The 16,559-nt window shown below is 41.8% G+C and overlaps 1 protein-coding gene across 5 annotated transcripts in view; it reads left to right on the top strand.

Moving 5' to 3' along the window:
* The first annotated feature begins 14,390 nt into the window (after positions 1–14,390).
* The window catches only part of VSNL1 (visinin like 1), a 95,494-nt gene continuing 93,325 nt past the window's right edge, over positions 14,391–16,559 (top strand). For 2 of the 5 annotated variants that reach the window (XM_076332736.1, XM_076332734.1), the window contains exon 1: positions 14,391–14,495. The gene's annotated coding sequence lies outside the window, so the exon portion shown is untranslated. Of the gene's footprint in view, positions 14,496–14,800; positions 15,198–15,465; positions 15,508–16,559 lie in introns of those variants that run through there. The other 3 variants (XM_076332735.1, XM_076332738.1, XM_076332737.1) reach the window with 3 other exon arrangements.

Below are 16,559 nucleotides of genomic sequence, written 5' to 3'. Positions count from 1 at the left end.
TGCCAGTTTATTGCCCCATCTCACAAGGTCCTTCTACAGTTCTTCACGTGGTTCTCATTTTTACTACTCTAAATAAGTCAATATCATCAGTAAACTTTGTCACCTTGCTATGCATTCCCTTTTCCAGATAGTTTTTGGATGTTGTCAAACAGGGTATGAGAAATTCCTTGCAGGACAAGAACGGGGACGTGTCACTAAAATTACTGTTGCAGAAGCTTAGCACAAACAAAGTATAGTACTTTTCATATATGATTAGATTTTGGAACTCATGGTAGCATGTAGTGATGAGGCTCAAAGGTATAAGAGGTTTCAAAACTAATTAAGATAAAATTCAGGAAAGATATTCCATAACCTATTAAGAACAATGCCCTGATTGCAAACTAAGATTGAAAAATGTTGATTGTCAGAAGCTAGAGGGTACTAAGTGAAGGATTATTTTATATTTGCATCGTTTCTTATACACTTCCTCTAAGCATCAGCTACTGGCAAGTGTTGGAGACAATATACTGTGCCATCTGTATACAGATCAGGCATACACATCTGATCCAGTATGGCCATTTTTACATTCTTTTATTAGATATGCATTTCAGATTGTTATTAATGCTTCAAAAATGTGCTGTATTTTTACATTTTCAAGAGGATACTATATTCTGAAATGTGCTACTAATGTACTAATGAAAAGTAATCAAGCCTAAATATTCATGAAATAATAAACGACTGGCCTTACGAACTCAATGCCCATTATGCAGGTTGAATATCCATCCCTCTTTAAATCTGTTAAAGATTTTTGAATGAGTTCTTCCTTTCTTTTTTTTTTATTCCTGTTTGAACTATTTCCAAAAAGTGTATCTGTCCAGTGATAAAAAAGAAGATACGTTGATCTTTCAGCAGGCAGAACAGCATAATGGTATGTTTTGTTCTAATGACAGAAGGTTTTGACATTGAGAGCAATTGACTGGAATTTGAAGAGCATACTACTCCATGGCAAATGTTTCAGAGGGTGCTTTCATTACACATTGACATCCCATAAGTTCTTCAAAATTAAAATGTTTTATTTGGACATCAGAAACTGTTTCCTGTAATGGGATCGCAATTGAAGACATCGTATTTCTTAGGAAAATATCTACTCCCAATTATTCACATATGCAGTCCATGACTAAAGCTCTCCTCCAGACACATGTTCTTCTGTTCCTATATATCAGCTGTGATAAATATTTTCTGAATTCTTTAATTTAGTGTGATTGTAACACATTTGCAAACCATGAAACAAGATTTAAATATCAAGAAATCAAATGTATTGCTTACACTGTAAGGGAATTGGCACATTGTAATTGATAGATGCATTATTTTTCTTTTTTATTCTCCCCCACCATCCTGATCTAATAAATAGTATTAGTTGTGGGCATTAAATGTGGGCATAAAACACAAGCATTTAGTCAAGTGTCAAAATGCAGTTGTCGGGTTCACTTTTGGCAGGCACACAGAACTAATAAGTAGCTGAAGTGTGTCACTGAGCGTGTGGGCAACTTATGTGTTCCCTGTTAATTTTGTAAAGTCTCCAGATGTCGTGGCCATTAATATAAATAAGGTGGGTGGAAGCTGATTCCTGGTTTTCCAAAAACTGGGAAAGATTAAGCTTCTGAACTACAGAAAAAACTCGTCTCCTAGCTCTCAGTTGTCATCCCAAAATATAATTTTCTATCATCATACCAACGTGAAAATGTTTTTATACTATATGGATCACATTTATGAGCCTTATATTTTGGAAACTAAAATTCTTATGTTTCTTTGGTTCTAGGTTGCAAAACATCTAACAGAGGCGTATCTAGGACATCTAGATGAGGCGTATCTAATACATCAGAACAGCTCATAATGTGCTGATTTAATGTACTGGATCCTCACTTTTTATGACATAGTTTGTGTAACTGAGCATTTAAAAACTGCCTTTTCATACATTTAATATTGAACCATTAGGAGTTGATTATGGCTTATTGTAAATAAGTTATCTACTATATTTAAAATTATGACTAAAAGATGAATGATGTAAACAATGTTGACAAAGCTGAAACTCACGTAGCAGAGAATCACAAAAGCAGGAATACTGTTGCTAGTATTTGAGGAAACTGTAGGTTATAATGATGAAATACTCGAAATGGCTGATAATCAAAATTCAAATATTTTTCCAAGTGGAAGCACAATTCACAATTATCTGTTGAATTTGGAATATTCAATAATAACACTTAGACAACTTGTGCAGTATTTGTAAGGGGACCAAGTGAACCTAAAATGTTTTATCCAAGTTAATTTCAAACATAATGGATGGCACTTTCCTCTTAGTATCCTTGAAGGTTATCTTAGTCTAAATGAGATTCTCTAATTATAACAACATATATAAAACACTGTAGATCAAGATGCGTATTTTAATTAGCATGTAAGACTGCAAAGTCCAGGAAAAATTAATAACGTGATACGTTAGAGAATGGGAGTGATGATAAAAAATGTTATGTGACCATTAATATGAGCAATCCTCTACCTGTTAAAAATAAATACAAAATAAATAAAAATAAATAAAATCTATTTTTAAGAAGGGAACAGTGTAGAATGCCTCTGTTAGGCAGGGGTTCTACAACATAAAACCAATATAGAATTCTTCCTTTTTATTTCTTCAAAGCTTCAACAGTCAGACAATAGGTTATCATAACAACAATCACTGTTTTTTTCTCATTATCTTGGAAAAAATAGCAGCCCTTTGTTCACATAGTTTCATGTATAAGATGCTTTCTGACATATACCATGAAGTCACAGTGTAGCTACAGTGTTAATTTATACACATATATTTATTTACAAAAATCATCTTCTCCACAGGCACAGAAAAACACGTGAAGAAAGGAAAAGTACCTAAAGTAGGCAAACACAGGGATAAAACGTCCATTCATCAGCACTCAGTTCTGCCCATCCTGTTGAGTGGGCTGGACGGGAGTATATTATCCGGTGATCCTGACACTGCTGTAAATTGCAAGAGCATTGTATCTGTCTTCAGCAAGCCCCAGGAATCAGGCATAGCGTACAGGTAGGAAGGCTATTCCTCTCCACTATTTCACAGCATGTAGCGATTTGATACAGCTGAAGGTCAACACTATAAATGAGACATCCTAGCAACTGGTAAATGGTTTTCACACTGACTGCTTCCTAAAACAACTGCTAGACTATGTTGATTTAATAAGCAGTTTGCTTTTAAATTCAGCAATTATTCTTTCTAATCTGTTTTCATATATTCAGGTGTTGCCATCTTGAAAGAGATAGGGAATTTCAGTAATATTCATGGTATGAATAGAGATCCGTTAATAATTTTGATCAAAATCTCCCTTTTAAATGTTTTTCACAGCCTTAGGGGGGGAAAAAAAAAAGAGGAAATTATGGGTGGAGGGAAAAGAAATTGAACAAGGTCTATTGGGTCCGTAAATCCAGGAGGAATTTAATGTTCTTTTTTCCAAGAACATGAATCAGAAATTTGTGTTCGATAAAAGCCTTAGGGGGAAAAAAAATTCTGTAAGAACATGGTGCTTTTTCTTGAGGTTCATGCTGAACAGCTGCAAAATTAGATAGCTTCCTGCTTGGCCCAATCTTAAACATGGTCAACTATCAACATACGACATGAGAAAGACTGCAGGCATTTCTTTATTATAAAGTATCTGATCAGCATCATTCTCACATAAAAGATATACCAATTACACACATATAGTTTTATTAGTTGTATAAAATTATTATCTATATTATTGCATATCATATTTATGTACATCTGTACAATTTTATACAAAATGAATTCTTATGTGTAAGACACGGGTACACATTAAAAAATGACAGTTAGGTAGGTCTTTACAAAACCCCTACATTCAACGCCCATTTCAACTATGGATAGAAATTTAGAATAGACTCAAGATGAGGAAAGAAAGATGATTAAACATCTATGAAATAGCTCGGGTGTCCTGTTAAACATCAACAAATTGGTAAAAGGAACCATTCTGTAGAAAGGCTAAAAAAAAATCAAACTACCTAGCTGCCTAAAAAACCACTAAGAGGCAGGTAAGTAACAGCCTAAAAATTTTATAAATTAAATTTTGTAAAGAAGACAATAAATAATTTAACACATGAGATTGGGCAGTAAATAATGTAGATTTGACATTGTGTGTGTGTAGTTGCATATACGCACACAAATTATGTATATATACTAACCCACATTTATACAACTCCGAGAGACTCTAAGATAAATTTCTCAAGAGAAACAACAGAATCTCAGTTAAGCTATTGTTCAAAATTAAATTAAATGGGACAAAACACTTATTAGTGTATCATTAGTTTAAAATGGCATCAGAGTGAAAGATCATTAATTACTAGCTGTTTTGCAAAGACAAGGAATCTAGAACACAATACGACTTTAAAACCTAAACCACTACCTCCTTAGGATATTGTGCCTAAAAGGGATCATCCCGGTAATAAACAAATGAGCTCTAAACTCTGGGCCCTTTTGCTGTGTAGCTAATTATCACCTATCAGTTAAAAGTTAAATGTCCGGTGTGGGAGACTTACCTAGATGGTGATTCATCCAAGTCTCAAAGACAGAAAAGATGTGTTGCCACGTGGTGGTATATCACCCAGCTACAGAATGTAAAATGATTTGCAGTAACGGCGATTTCTTTATAATAAAGATTAAATTAGGTACAATTGTTTCCAACCAAAATGCTGAAAGATCAACATGCTGTAGTCCACGAGGTAAATCTACAATTGACCTATTATCCATGTCTTACCAGACTTATCTAAAAGACAAGATCAAAACCAGAGCACTGATTAACAGATTATTAGACTCAGGCACGTGGACTGGATCTCCCTATGTTTTCTAAAATACATTCTGTCTGCAGAAGAGGAAATATAATCTAAATTAATGCAAATTCAACAGTGAAGCAACTGGGTCAGCAGTGTAGAGCCCACAGATTTGAGCACCAGGACTGCCATTTTTACAATTAGCGGTATTTCTTATCAGTCTGAAAACTACAGGGTGCTTTTCACGTGACCTAATTTAGGACATCTGCATCTGAGCTAACCACTCAAGGTTCCCTTTATAGACAGTGGGAATAAATAGGCATTTCTGGGCTGACATTGAATCTCAAGTACTTTAGATGTTTAGGAAGAGAGAAACCATTAAAAATGCCTATTTATTTCAACTGACTATACTGGCAACACAGTGTGGCTAACTCAAATGTAGGGGGCTACTCTGATGTCCAAATTTGGTTAAGTGAATCTTAGCACACATATTTGCAATTAGATGTTAATCACTTGAGAAAAAGTCTGTAAAATATTGCTTCGGAAAGGCTGGACAGAAAATAATGTGACAAAAGATTGTGTAATGAACTGCATTGCAGAATGCAACATCATGAACTCTCAACAATTTTGCGTATAGGAAGCAGCTGGAGCAGCGGGTAAATAAATCTGGACTCAGGGACACATTAGCATGACTGTCCTATTGCTGGAACCTAAGTAAGCTCATTCAGGATTAGATGTCTCTATCTTGAGTAGCATTATGAAGCACTGACATGTCTTCTGACCAACGCTATTCCTTTATTGACTGTTAACCAATAGTTAAGCTGTCACTTTTCCACTAGGCGAGGTCAGCGGGATCACAGGGGGAAACATTATCTTCACTGAGACTGATGCTTGCAACAGACATTTAGGCTGAGCCGCCTGGGCTTCCTCTTGAGTTTCTAGATTGTGCATGCCCGCAGAGTTGCTCTACTCAGAAATGAGAGAGCAAAACACGCTCTGCATTTATTAGTGGACAGCACTTCAGAGCAAAAGGAATGAGGAACTGCCTCCCTCCTCTGTCTTGTTGCTTTATAAGACAACTAGTTAATGGTATGTTGTAATCAGCTTCTGGAAAGCTCATGGTTAAGGTACCGAAGAAATGGGAAGAAAGGATCTATCTTACCTATATACACCACATATACACATACACATCCTAGTACATATCTACAGAGTATGATGAATCTTTGTCTAACAATCTATGCCAAAGTACAGCACAATAAAGGGAACAGGTCTAAATAGGTTTCCTATTTTCATAGACCTACTCAGTTCTTGCTTATTTATTTGAAAATTCTTCATGTTCACAAATTTTTAACCAGGAAGATATTAGCTCTTTTGACTTAGAACAGCCTTCAGAGTAAATAATTTTCCCTATAAAATTCTTTTTAAAATCATTATCCAAGGCAATGGATGGCAAGCGTATTATAGAGACATTTTTTAGCTACTCGTCTAACACTTCTGATCTGGAGAAACAAATTACTGCTCAAAAACTCAGGACTGTTGGGTCATTAGATTAAGTAAAATATACTCAGCATTTCCCTAGACCTTGTTAAATCTGATTAAAAGATATAAATAATGGTAAGTTAAAATATCTAGTCTAAGGCCTCTATTAGTTTCTGGGTTTATTAAAACTCATCCAACTCAATACTGCTTTCATTTTTTTGCTGTTCATGCTGTGGTACAGTGTTATATTATAATATACTACCCAGTTAGCAGCAGCCTGCAGTCATATAATGATGAGCTAGGGGCAATCTTTTTTTCACAGTGAGTTGCTTTTAAATTAATTTCAACTTACTCCATGATTTTTGGTTCACCTACCAAATTACAAACACTGATGGCCTCGTTATTGAAAAAAACAGCACCTGGGAATGACTTGAAGTATGCTGACCAGTACTTTGGACATCGCATAGAAAATATTTATGGGTACAAAAATCATGATCAGTAAAGGATCTGAAAATTGGAGGAAGATTAATTGTACAGTGTACAGTACTGTATAACATGAAATAAACTACCAAATTGTTAAAAATAATTAAAAATCCATGTTAAGGATGAAAAAAGATTTTATGCACATAGCAAACATTTATTATTGCTATATTATACCTAATTTGGATAAGCTAACAAATGTATGGAGTAACGCATGAATATTTTTCATTAATCTCCAGATACATAGATATCTCAGGCAACCACAGAATAATAAACATAGCTGGAAAAGTTGATAATGCTTATTTGAGACAACAGTTTTGCGAAGTATCTGCTGCATTTGTTGAAGTGTTCTGGCTTCAAGTCTGTATTGCTGCAGAATCATTTGTTTATGACAGCCACACCAGACTGTTCCCCTTTTTGCTCAGTTTACTTTTCTATCAATGCTAAACAAATCACAAGAGCAAATATTAAAATTCTCTTTCTCTTAAATAAGATAATAAGCCACATTTGAACTTTAAAATACATTATGTACACAGCTACCCTCTCTTATTTTTTGGTACAACCCTCCTCTGGGAGTAACCAGCCATTCTGGAAGAGGGCTTGTGCTCCAGGTAACGGGCTATTCAATGCAGCAGAGAGCATGGTAGATTCCAGGGATGAAGGAGAGAACAGTGATGCAAGATGGTCAGACAGGGACCTGAGAGGGAAAACAGAATGGATGGAAATTTAAAAATAAGGGTGAACCACGGGGCTTCAAAAGGGACTGGAAGTTACTCAGAAAGGCTCAGGGAAGCATAAACACTTCATAATAGTATCTGATGTTGGGCTAAACCATCTAGGATGGTTCTCACATGTAAAAGGTTTTCAAGCTCTTAGGAGGCAGGTTCTGAGAACACCACCCCTCCTCATCCTCCCCCATCAAATACAATATACATCAGCACATGCATACCCCAGGTGCTCCCTGAGGTCTGACTCTGGGGGAAGGCCCTTGAATTCTGCAGCAAGTACACATGATGATGGGATATGCTACAGAATACTTGGTTACACGCTTAAAAAGTGTTGGGGTTTGGGTTTTTTTCTTAATCACATAGAGAAGAATGAAAATCAGTACAGTTATCTCAGTGTTAATAATTTTTCATTTTTAAATATTTTGTATTATGTATTTTTATAAATACTTGTAAAATTGTATTTTAAAAGTTACTTCAAATTTATATGCTGATATTGCACAGGTTGCTTTCAGTATGGTAATAGGTTTTTCTCCACTGAATGTGAAATTCAGTGGGGTTCTTTACTAATGCTATGGGTGAATATTTTTTCAAACATCTAAAGCATAGTTAACTGTGGAACTCATTGCAATAGGAAGCTACAGAAACCACAGTTATAAATTACTTAATAATGACAAATTCATGACTAAGAGGCTCATCAATCATAGAATAGTTTGGGTTGGAAGGGACCTTTAAAGGTCTTCAACTTCTTCAGTCAGATCAGGTTGCTCAGAGCCCCCTCCAACCTGACCTTGAAGGTTTCCAGGGATGGGGCATCCACCACCTCTCAAGGCAACCTGGGCCAGTGTTTCACCACCCTCAGCATAAAAAATTTCTTCCTTAGATCTAGTCTGTATCTACCCCCCTTCAGTTTAAAGCCATTCCCCCTTGTCCTGTCACAACAGGCCCTGCTAAAAAGTTTGCCGCCATCTTTTTTAGAAGCCCCCTTGAAGTACTGATAGGCTGCAATAAGGTCTCCCCGAAGCCTTCTCTTCTCTAGGCCGAACAACCCCAACTCTCTCAGCCTTTCCTCACAGGAGAGGTGTTCCATCCCCCTGATCATTTTTGTGGCCCTAACTATGCCTGTTAAGTGTCCTGATACAAATGTAAACTCCAGCTCTGCATGTTCCTAACCTCAAAACTACTAGAAAGGGAGGTGTTCTCCTGAAAGAAACATTGTGCAACTACTTTGCTTTTAATAAACTTTTCTTAAACTGGCATCTCTGATACCAGGTACCAGACTAGATGCTGTGCGATGTATTTTGGGGAGAGAAGCAGCAGCATGATTTTGACAAACAGAGATGTTGGCAATTAGAAAGGTATTTGTAGAGAACCGGCACTTATTTTAGGGGTTAACAGATACAGAAAAAGATGACCTGGTATTACAGAGGGAAATATTTCATTGCAAATGAAATAATGGAATAATTTTTCAATGTTTTGTTTAACATTTCTTTTCTCTGATGATCACCTCTGTCTGTCGGTTTTGAACTTATTTTATCTCCAGTAGCCTACTTTCTGAGATGTATCTCCACTCTTAGCAGTACATCCTGCTTTTGCGATTATGGTCCAAGAGTGCTGATTCACTGCTGTTTTCTCAAACCAAATTATATTAAAAAGTACTACTTCTGAAATAAAGACTATTATGAGAAGTCATCGTGTCTCACAGTGCAGTTTAATTATAAAAAGACAACTACCTAAATGTCCTTCAAGATTCGAGTACATTTTGTCCATAAGCAAGTAAGCAGTCCTGCTGCAACCTTTAGTCTCCGTCTACCCTCGCCGCCATTTTTTAGTAGAAAGTACATTCATATCACAGCGTAGAAGTGTATTATTAATCCTACAGAACTGTATGACAAACACTAATAGTAAAAATCATGACAAAAGTGCAAGCAAACTGAGTAAGATATGCTGGTGTCCAAAAAAAGGTTAGGTAGCATCTTGTTTGTTTTGATGTGTGTTGGTAAAACAAAGTATTGCATTATTAATAAATCTGCTAACCCATCTGAAATTTGTGGCCTTTTCCTTTATTTCCTTTATTATTTACTATTACTTATACAGCTGCATTCCAATTTTTTACATGTCACCATTATAATATTTTAGCTAAGGACAATCACTCGTGGATCAGACAAGCAAACAAAGCCCTCTTGGAACATCTCAAGTCTGCATGACTGTTTTGACTTCACAGGAATTATTTTGTATATGTAAGACTTCTGCCTTGAGCTAAATGGCCGAGGAAAGCATGATGCTATGTTTAGGACACTTGTAGAAAATGAAATGTTTCTAAGTTTTGTCATTCCTATCCTTCTACTAAACAACCATTATTTACTTGAAGCTTGTATTTCTCAGGTCCAGAACGTCAACCTTTTATTTCCACTTGAGCAAACACCTCACTTAAGAAGAACAACTGGAACAGCTTCTGCGGGAAACAGCCTACTGGGGTAAAACCTGGGCTCATGCCATTTAGCTTTAGACACTTCATTTAGGTGCCTAAACTTAAAATATATTTTTTCTTGACTCTTGCTAGCCAGGTTCCCGGTCTGAATCACCCTGTCAGGGCTTCTTTTTATTTTCATTGACACCAGAAGCAATGCAAGGAAATAGGCAAGTAATTTAGCTATCAAATTTAGGTATCTAGAGTTAGGCATTGCATGCACTCCCCAGTTGTGGCTGTATTACACAACATCAGAAATGATGTTACATAAATGCTACTTTCTTTACATTTCATTCCATGAGCCTGAGAAATTGAAGACTACTAAATAATCTCATCAATAAAAAGACTGAATTATAAATTATTTGGTTTGACATATATAAAAGTCATCTGTATACATAAAATCATTACAGAAGAAAAATTGGATTTAATAGTAAAGCAAGTACATTTTGTTTTATCTATATTCTTAGGGGCATTATTTAAAAATGAATGAGAGATGAATGTGAAAGATAATACATATACATAAAAATGTAATTTTCATATAATTATATATAGCACATTAAAGAAGCAAGACAATCTTCAGTCATTTTGAAACTGATAATCTCGGTCACACTCATTGTTTGCTGTTGAGTATCAAGAATCTCACCCTTTTCCAACTGCAGCGTGTTGCAGCAGCTTCCTTTAATCATAAAGCCTTGAAGCAGCTCCCTTCTGCCAATCCTTGCAGCCGCATTGCTGCTTTCAGTTCCCCGTGTAACAGACAAGTGTATTTCAGCATGCAGAAACTGCATGAAGGGAACGCAGAAAGGAGGAAGAAAATACCTCCTTCAAAAGGCCTGGCAGATCATAAAGCATACAGCTACAGATGTAGATATAGACTCAAATTCCTTCTCATTATATTTATTCTGCTGTTGATTCTCGTAAAATATATACGCAAATACATTCTTAGCAAGTATTGAGCATAAAAGGGAGAGGGGGAAATGCAACCCTTGAAAAGGTATTCTGCAATTAAATTGGTATCTGTAAAACAGGAGGTCATGCTAAAAAAAAAAAAAAAATCTCATTACCAGTAAGCCACCTGCTGAGATAGTGACTCCTCTCAGAGACTACTGTGTCTTTTAATATTGAATTCTCTACTCTGGAGTAAAGAAGGGAGAGAAAAAAGGAGAGGAAGATCCTTGATTTCATTAGATTTTGAATTTCCCTCTGGAGATGCCTATCTATCTCCCTTGACAAGATCAGAGGCTTAGGGCATCACTTGGCTTCTTTCAAAGGCATAAGCAGAAGGTTTAGGATTCAAAGCCTAAAGGAGACTGGTGTAAGCCATGGCGGACTATAAAAGGAGCATGTACCTACATTTTTGTGCTATTCATTCACATGCTAAGAATTCTTATATTTACACTGTTCATTCTTATGCTAAAATAAAAAATATACACTAAATAGAAAACTTTGGGTCAGATCCTGACTTTGTTTAAATTGCTGTATCTCCATTATGAGCAATCTGTTCTTTAGGTTCAAAAACCATTTAAAGCTGCTAAATGGCAACAATTAGTTTCATTTGCAAAATCCAAAGAACTGAATAGCAAGAAAATGAAAAATCCTACAATTATTTATATGATAAACAAGTGCAGTGTCTCTAATTCTCCACAGTCTAAAATACAATATTATCATTTACATAGATTAAAAATCAATGTGAAGTGGCTGAAAATGCCAACGGTCTGAACTGGTAAACATTTACACCCAGCTTACAAACGCCTTCAGGTGTAGGACAGCACAGTGTAAGACATGTCGTAACAGCACAATTGCTGATAATGTCATTATTACCTTTTTAATGATAACCCTATGCACGGTTTAATAGGCAACATTTATTAAATTGTTGATTTAAGGCAAAATGAAGCTTCTTCACGGGCATTTTGGACTAAGCAGTAATACTACAAACGGGGAGGTTTTATATATATATTTACCTTTCAAATGGGTTTTTGTCTTGCATTGTTACTGTGATGTAGTACATGAAAAATAAGCCAAAGTTTTCTATAATAATACCTTAGAGTGCTTCTTTTTTGAATGAGCATCATGTTTTCAAATGCATTTGAAAATATGGTCTAAGTAACCTGATTTTTTACAGAATTACCTAAACACAGACCAGGAAAGTCGTACATGAAGACACACTATATAGTATCTTCTGCTTAATCTACACTTCTTTATAGTAGACAGGAATTCTGCCACCAAATTCAATGAAAAAAACCTTACCACATATAAAAAGTTCTATTTAAATGTGCAGTAGCCAAAATGTTTTAAAATTCAACCTATACTTTTTGCTTTTTGAGGGCAAGCAAACGCTCAGCACCTTTTTGAAAAGCATGCCCCTCAACAATACTGAAAGGCGTCATCTATAAGTGAGTCACCCAGTAGACAACCCTCAGACAGCTTTCAACCAGCTGACTGAGATATTGCTATCTCAGGAAGCTGTGAAAGAATGAAGCAGCAGGAAAACCCGACTAAGACACCAAGTAAATACCTGGCCTCACAGCCGACACAGAGCTCTCCACTCCCATAGCTACACTGCTGCCACTGGAAGAGTTACCAAGATGAGATGAAATCACGCAGTAACTGCAAGATGGACACAATCAAAATAGGTCACGCAGCATTAATGTTGCACTGTGATGGTGAAAGACAAACTTAGAAAGAACTGAACAAGAGACAGAAAATACGAGGGAACAATGTGGTTAAAACTTACCAAGCAGATGCCACGGCACGCTAACTTTCATCATGCTAAAGATGATTATTAATGATCTGGCAGGCCGCAAGCAATGAGGTAGCAAAATATGAGGATGACAGGAAATAAATTAATCAGAACAAATAAAACAGGAATTTCAGAGATACTCAGTGAAGTGAATTACCTCTCAACTGTTTGTTTGTGCTAAGGCTTGAATCAACCTAAATTTTTAGCGTTTTCAGGCTGCACATACAGAAAAATCAAAGTATGATCTGGGGAAGAGGAATGCTCTGGGAAATTCCAAAAAAGCATAAAATCATAAAATTATTGTCTTATGACAAAAAAAGTAAATCTGGGTGTAAAATTAGTGATTTTTGCTTATCACAGATAACTAATGAATTCAATTGTCTGTATTAGCAAAGTGAAAACACTATCTTCATGTGCATTTGTACAATACCTAATGCATCAGTTTGAGTTATAATTGAATTCTTTGGGCATTTCAACAATAAACTAAAAACTATTACCATCTACCATGTATTATACAACCTTCATGTTTGTATTTTTTTCTGAAATAATGAGTAGCAAGATAAAAATGGGCATGGCTTGATTTAGATACTCTTTTTTACATATGTCATTATTTTGCCCTCCTTTTACCTCCTTGCTGTATCCATCTGCTTTCTCTAGTGTTACGCTTGGGACATGCTAAATATGCTTAATTTATGTATTGTAAACAGTCAGCGACAGGACTCGCCATGCATGAAAGTAAACATTTATTTATGTCTTTGCCTTAGAAGGGGCCTACCAATTAGTTACACGCTGTGCAACGTCTAGTCAAAGAGCCCTTTACTCCTACCAGAACAGCAACTACCGCGACGACAGTGCCAACAGCGAGGGAAGGGCAGCATCAGTTGGATTTTATATTGAAGGGCGAGATCAGTCGGATTTCACACCAAAGGGCTGAACAACGTTATGCAAGTTACACTATCTAACGTTAACTTCCACGCCATTGTAAGAAGACTGTGGAAAAGAGCCACCAATGAAAGCGTGGCTTGCAATGCAAGACGATGGCTCCACACGCGCGTGATGGCTACAGGTGGCTCCACGCATGGGATACAAGCACCATCAACCCACGTGCAGCCTGCGCCACAAGGTGTTGTCCCCACACGTGCACGACGGGTACGGACGGCCCCACGCGTGGGATAAAAAAGCCGCCAACTGAAGCGCAGCCCACAAGGCAAGGCCGCCTCCCCGCGCGTGCATGATGGCTACAGACGACGCCGGGCACCGGGACGGCCTGGGCGGGCCGCGGGCCGTGCCCGCGTTCTGCTCCGAGTCACCGGGAGTGACAGCGAGGCCAGCCCGCTGAGGCCCCGCAGGGGGTCCTGCCCCCTCTCCCCGCACTCCCCGCGGGTTCCCGGCCCCCCGGCCCGCCCGCCCCGGGCGTCCCTCCCCCCTCCGTCCCTCCCTTTGGCGGTCCCTCCCCGCCAACGCGTCCCGACCCGCCGCGCGAGAGACCCGCCCGCGCTCCCTCTCTCTCACGCCCGCAACGGCGGCGGGCGGCCGCGCGCATGCTCGGGGCGCGGGGCGGCGCGTGCGCGGGGCGGCGCGGGGCGGCGGTCTGCAGTGCGGGGCGGGCGGGCGGCGCGCGGGGAGGAGCGGGGGCGCGCGCGCGGCGGCGGCGCGGAGTGAGCTGCGGCGCGAGCGGCGGGCGGGCGCGCACCGAGCCGCCGTCCCTCCGGCCCCAGCACCCCGGCGGGACCCCGCGGCCCAGCGCCCTCCTCCGCACCGCGGACAGCTCTCGGCGCCCTCTGTAAGTGCGCCCCGGGTGCCGGCGGCGGCGCGGGGATAAACCGGGGGGCTCCGGGCTCGGCACCCGGCACCACGCCGGGCGAGGTGCGGGCGGCAACCTTCCCCGGCGTGCCGGCGGCGGAGCCGCCCGCCGGGCGGCGAGGTCGGGAGGGACGAGGCTGTCTCGGGTTGCCCCGCGCGGGGCTTTTCCTCCCGGGAAGGCGGCGGGGGTGCGTGCGAGGGCGGCGGGGGCCGAGGCGGGGGCTGCCGGGGGCGGTGCGGTCAGCGCGGCCGCTCCTTAGCGCTCGGGGATCGTTCTCGCCGGGAAAGTTGATGCGCGCGATTGGTCCGAGTGCGGGAGTCGTTGTTTCACGGGCGAGGTGGAGCGAAATTGTGTCCGCAGCGCTTTGCCGTGAACTGTTGCGAGATAAGAGACCGAATCCCGCATCGATCCGGATATAAATACCGACAACATCGAAAGGAAGCATTGATCTGTCGCTTAATAACTTGCGCCTGGAAATGTTTTGGCGAAAGTGGAAGTCTTGGGCGTTCTTGTTCATTTGAAAAGAGATAGCGAAAAGGTCGTTATTTTTTTCCAGTAGGGGAAAACAGAAAGAATAAAAAAAAAGCCCGTGTAAAACCGAAGAGCAAGGTCATCACACCCGCTGGGAAGGCAGAAGTGCTCCCGATCCTTGCGATCGCTTTATTGGTATTCTTACTGCCCGTAAGAGATTTTTTTCCTTCATTATTTTATTTTATCTAACATGCGAGTTCTTTGCAGGGTAAGCCTTGGGTTGCATTCGCAAGTGGGTGCGCTCGCCTCGCCCCTCCGGCGGGGCAGGTGCGGGGTGGAGGTACCGCGCTCCTGCTATTCACTTGGGCATCAGCCGGAGTGAAAATGGAGGTGGGAGGAGATAACAAAAGCTGGCGTGCGATCCTAGTCATTTCCCACGCGAAGGCGTGAGAAGAGGAGGGGAGGGAGACGGCAGGAGAGAGAATTTCGTTTCCAGAGATCAAAACAAAAGGAGGAGCAGGTTGAGGCAGATCGTGAGCAGCCGTGGGGGGAAGCGAGGCGTTTTCCGCGCTGACCCGAGCGGAGAGCAGTGCGGGGGCTCTGCGGGGGGCGGCGGCGTGCGCGGCCGCGGAGGGAGGGAGGGAGCGCGGTGGGGGGGGGGGGGGGGCGGCCTGGCCGGCGCAACTTTGCGCGCAACCACCGCTTGAAAATGAGTTGTCCGCCCCCGGGGAGATGTGCTGTGTGTGCGGGGGCGAGGGGGAGGCATGCCTGCCGGTGCTCCGGGGGGGTGGTTCTCCCTCCTCTTCCCAACCCCGCCGCGAAGGGCTCTTTAGCCCTCGGCCCCCGCCGGGAAGGGCCGGATCCCGGTAGTGCGGCGCCGGGGGAGCGCGCTGGGCACCGCGCTGCAGCGGGGACGCTTCCCCAGCGCACGGGGGTGCCGCGCCGGGACACGGGGGCTCTGCGCCGTGCGGGGGCTGCTGGAAGGGCCCCCCCAGCGCTGCCTTCCCTCCCGCACAACCCACTCCCCGTGCACTGCGAGTCCCTCCGCCCCGCGACCCCCTCTTTGCTCATTGCCCTCTGCGGGGCTGCCCGTGCCGCCGGGTCCCCCGGTGCAAGGCTTCCTCCCCCCGCCCGGGGGTGTCCCCAACCCTCCGGAATCGCCTGCTCTCCCCACTGCCCCCACCGGGGCACATCCCCCCGGCAGCCGGGCGGTCCCCTCCCTGCATGAAGCCACCTGCAAGGTCCCCCCACACCTCTTCTGCATCCTGTCCCCAACCCCTTGAGACTTTCCTCTGCTGGGGTGTCCCCCCCGGCACTCCCCTGCCTTGCCCCAGCCCGGGTTGGCTGCTCCGGCCCCCGACGTGAGGAGAAACGGTCGGAGATTGGGGGGGAAGGCGCGGGGAGGGGGGGAGCCTGATCTTATGCAACTGCAGACCCCCCCCTCCTCCCCACCCCCCTCCCCCCCCGAGGAGCCTGTTTAGGGGATTTTCGGAGGTGGGACGGGGCTTTCCGCCTTCCTAGGGCAGGGAGGGGGAGCCCGAGCCCGGCCGTGCGGAGCCCTCGGGGCAGCCG

This window comes from Aptenodytes patagonicus, chromosome 3, assembly GCF_965638725.1.
Source record: "Aptenodytes patagonicus chromosome 3, bAptPat1.pri.cur, whole genome shotgun sequence".
NCBI lineage: Eukaryota > Metazoa > Chordata > Aves > Sphenisciformes > Spheniscidae > Aptenodytes > Aptenodytes patagonicus.
This window is presented reverse-complemented; position numbering and strand designations above follow the sequence as displayed.